At 39.9% G+C, this 4837-nt stretch overlaps 1 non-coding gene across 1 annotated transcript; it reads right to left on the bottom strand.

Moving 5' to 3' along the window:
- Positions 1-1084: 1084 nt before the first annotated feature.
- LOC143294418 (U6 spliceosomal RNA) lies at positions 1085-1190 on the bottom strand. The gene has a single exon (XR_013056903.1). It is a non-coding gene; the product is annotated as a U6 spliceosomal RNA (small nuclear RNA).
- Positions 1191-4837: the final 3647 nt, after the last annotated feature.

Genomic DNA, 4837 nt, shown 5'->3' with positions numbered 1-4837 from the left:
AATAGCGGGCTACGTTCAGCTTGAGTGTGAGTCACAACGAGAACGTTTCTCATTTGACGTTCGTTTGTCTTTCGCCTGCAACAGACTTGAGGACGATAAAACTCACGTTTGTGCATTTCAGTTTTCATACGTTCACCGAAAGCTCATGTACCTATTAGCCAAAGGGAAGACTGGGGGTTTGGGATATTACACCGGGGAAGAAAATATTGTTTGGTTTCCAAACCATAGCTTAAATTCGCAGTTTGCAAACAAATCATTGTGTAATCAGCTTCATCTGGTTTGTGTGGTTTTCTTTCAAGACTCAGGGCTCTTTCAGATATTTCAGAGGTAAGTGCTGGTTCTCTCTGTCTCTGTCTTTGTACATCAGTGTGTGTGTGTGTGTGTGTGTGTGTGTGTGTGTGTGTGTGTGTGTGTGAATAACTGTGGTTGTTGCTTAGTCGTTTTGTTATTAGTGTGTCAAAGTGTTTTCTTTTTGTGCGGGATGAACTGTCATGCAGTCTGTTATGTATTGCATCAGATTCCTTCCACCCCTTTCGTACATAGATTCAAAATGACAGTCATAGCACAAAATTTTGATTTATATTCCCCTCCCACCCCCATGCCCCCAGCTGCACAACAATAGAGAGGGATTGTTGAGATCATGTAGCGCATAGCTTGACAGGATTGACATTTTTTCTGTGACTGGTTCTTCTACAGCGCTCATGTTATGGATTCACAATAGGATTACTTCAAGGGACTCATCACACTCCACTGTCTTATTTTCAGTGGGGATGTTCCAGATAGCTGCCAGATTTGAAAGGAAAGAAAATAATTTCAGATTAAAAGGTTTACGTTTTCTGTTACTATGGGGCTTGTGATAAGTTTTCATCACTTCTTCTTTTTTTTCACTCTTAACTATCATGATTATTTTCGAAAAATGTTTTTGATGCCTTTTAGTCAAACGCAGACATGTATTGATGGCAAGTAGTGTGTATTTTGTCGTTTTGGTTTCCCAGGGTTGGTTTGACTGTGATCAACTGAAAAAAAATCGATTAAAATCTGGGGAAAAAAAGTTTGAGATAATTTTATTTTTCTTAAATGGGAAAAAAATATGGAACGCTTCACGAATTTGCGTGTCATCCTTGCGCAGGGGCCATGCTAATCTTCTCTGTATCGTTCCAATTTTAGTATATGTACTGCGTGAACAGTACAATTTGGCTATTTTCAATTTTCAATTTATAGCCAAAACTCGTGACACAGTTATTTTCCCGTGGTGTTTCATTGTTTTTGGCTTTAATAGGAGTATTCGGTTCTTTGTCTAGGTTGCATCGGTGATATCAGAGAGACCTGGATACCTAAAGCCATTTTTGATAATTTAGTTAATTTTTTTCAAAAATTAATGCTAACATGTTGAACGGACAAATGTTGGCAAAACTGTTCGCTCAATCTGAACGTAGCCCGTGCCCGTCCGGGAGGAAGGGTGGGTTTAGAGGGTGGGGGAGCCAACTTGTTTTAGCCCCGCCTCCATCCGTGCAAATCATGCCTGGATGCGAGGCTTTGTGTCGGTGGTACAATGGATGAGTACTGTCAACTTGTTGCGAACGTTATTTTCGTGCGCCGACAGACTTCAAAAGTATGATGACGACCATGCCTGTGACGACTCATGTTTGCGAGAGGTGGAAGAGTTATTTCCCATTGTGTATGGCATGGCTAGTGCCAAGGGATTGTGTTCATTTTGTGCGTCGCAAATGTACAACAATTAAGAACTATAATTATGTAATAATTTGTAATATCATCTACTAATATTTCAAACAATCGGATATGTACAGGGACAGCTGCTGTGTGTGCAGCAAAGTTCGGGAACAGAACAGGAACTCCCGGCGACACAACAGTGCGTCGATCTAAAAATAGAACAACGCTGGTTGCCTGTCGATTTGGAAGAGGATAACTGTTGCCGTCTTTCAGCGCGGTAGTTAAAGCAGAGGTTGTTTCCCTTGGTGGTGTCTGACTTGAGGGTGTCCACTCAGACCACCCTTTAAGTTGTGGTAACAGCTACAGAAAATCTTTTGTTAATGGCATAAGAAAAATGAAATCAAATTATTCAAAACGGTATTGGTCTCTCATAAATGGGATGAACAGTGATAAAGCAACAACAATCCCACTAAACACATTCAGCCATTCATGGATTACATGATCTTTAACGTGCGTATTTGATCGTCTGCATGCGTGTACACGCGAAGGGTGTTCAGTCACAAGCAGCTCTACACATATGCTGACATGGGAGATTTTCGGAAAAATCTCCACCCTTTACCCACAGGTGCCGTTACCGAGATTCGATTCCGGGACCCTCAGATTGAAAGCCGAACGCTTAAACCACTCGACTATTGCGCCCAGTACTGAGCGGGCCGTGGGGAGTGTCGAAACACTTCAATCACCGTGACAAACACCTCCATGTGTAGGTCATGGGGTGGCCAGCATATTTCTCCGCAGTTCAGCCTGCTGTGTTTGGGTCCGGACCAGAAACTCGGACTGCTCCATTTGGAAGAAATCTGTGCATTTCTGTTGTGTGCGTACAACTAACGTAGGATGGAAGTTTACTAGCACAACTACGGGATGTTTTTTTGGTGTTTTTTTTAGTCCCCCTGTGTGTGTGTGTGTGTGTGTGTGTGTGTGTGTGTGTGTTATCAGTTGCCCATCGACATGCTGTCTTAAATATATATATATATATATATATATATATATATATATATATATATATATATATATAAGAAAATCGTAAAGTCCCAGGCTTTGGCACGCCTCCGCAGACCACTACAGGAATCTGTTGAATTTCAACAAATAGATACTCATTTGGTTGTTTTAAGCATTTATTTCGAAACGTTTCGAAAGAAGAAGGCGAAGAAGAAAATTTAACAAATACATATTCATTTATTCGTCTTAGGCAATTCTTTCAAAACTTTCGAGGTATATAAATGATAAATACACTGTAACCGACCACATGCTACCGCATGAACAATTCTCAACTGGAGTACACAAAAGTCGAAAATATCCAAACCGGCAAGCTGTCTCAAAACAAGCACGTGCGGTTACATAGAGTGCGTGAATCTGAGTCATCACACACGCACGCACGCACACACACACACACACACACACACACACACACACAGAATGAACTCGGCACGCAATTCTCGCAGAAGCTATCGCATTGTTGTCAGTACAAAAACACAGACACAGAGAGGTATCCCCACCCCCACCTGCCGGCCCTGCACCATGGATATGGGAAATAGTAGGGGGCATTAAATATAAATCCTGCACTTTGTGATAAAAACATAATAATTGACATACATGTACAATAAGTCCTAATGAACCCATTAAGCGAGGGATCCACTTTTCCAGTGGCTTGTGGCAAGCGTAAAAATTAATTAAAATTAATTACGAAGACCATTTATACCACTCACACGCGAATGGGACACCATAGTATTTAGCAAGGCAGGATGTGGCGTGACCCCGGCCTGACCCGCAGCTGTCAGCACCTTCCCTATTTCAGAGACTGGCGCTTAGCGCGCACTGCGCTGGTTTGGTTGTTCTCATCGCCCATGGCAGACCAGAAACTGAAGTACGGCAATCCTTAGCGACAAAAGTTAGATTTTTAAAACGAAAGTGTTATGCCTTTTTCTTTCTTTCTTTTTAAATTAAAAAAAAAAAATCATTAAAAAAAAATCTGCTATTGAAGTGTGGTAATCAACAATAGGGTATTGCTACTGCGTTTAATTTTTAGATGAAAGTATTATATAACTGTAACTGTACAATTAACAAAAAAAAGTGAATAAATAAATTAATAAATAGATAAATTAATAAATAACGAAAGAAAGAATGACACAGAGAGAGAGAGAGAGAGAGAGAGAGAGAGAGAGAGAGAGAGAGAGAAGAAAATTAACAAGGGATTGTTTAGTTTGTACAAGACAAAATGACCTAATTAATTTACGGACTTAATGGTAGCTATTGACAACCCTGTAGATTGCTTATTCTGTAACGAAGTATGCTTAAATTGATTTTTTCGTATGATTAGAGCATATAGCCCTGAAGAGGCCTTCACAGTCGACAGGGTTCTGAACAATGTGAAATTGAAACTTAAAGAAATGAGCTCGCCACAGCTGTCTTGCTTTGTTCTCAGAGAGTTATTTCATGTCAATGCAGACAAGTATGTTGTTGCTGTGATCCGCCACAGTCCAGGTCGATGACTGAAGACGTGGTGGAAATCAACTGGAATCTTTGTGAGTTATGTCAAACAGCATCACAAGAAACTTTGATCTGCCCAACCAAGTGGGAATGTGCTGGTTACGCCTATGTTACTGAAACCCTTGCTGATTTTAAAAGATTAGGACATTGCCCAATTCTGTTGATCTGTCTTTGATGAAGGAGATGGATATGAAGCAACGTTTCTAGATTTTTCTAAGTGGCAGAAGAGATGTAGAACAGAGGAAAGCAGGGACAACCTCTAAAAGGAGACTGGGAGCATATATATATATATATATATATATATATATATATATATATATATATATATATATATATATATATATAAGAATTTCAAATCCAGTGCTAGTCCTGTGAAAACAAGAAACATGTTTGGTATTCATGCGAATAAATTAATGCATTTTTTTAAACAGTGATCAGGGTATACTGCAAGGAGCTGGACTTAGGACTTGATTACAAGATGAGAAACTGTGCAGAAGAGCTTCAGGATAAAAGTCTTTTAGTTAAATTTGCTTCAGGGGACATGGTAACAATAGATGTGTACCATACACATGCTCATTTAACTCTATAGACGTGCTGACAATCTGTCAAATGCAAACTC

This window comes from Babylonia areolata, chromosome 19 (assembly GCF_041734735.1).
Source record: "Babylonia areolata isolate BAREFJ2019XMU chromosome 19, ASM4173473v1, whole genome shotgun sequence".
Classification (NCBI taxonomy): domain Eukaryota; kingdom Metazoa; phylum Mollusca; class Gastropoda; order Neogastropoda; family Buccinidae; genus Babylonia; species Babylonia areolata.
Note: the sequence above shows the minus strand (reverse complement) of the source record. Positions and strands in the feature narration are given on the sequence as shown.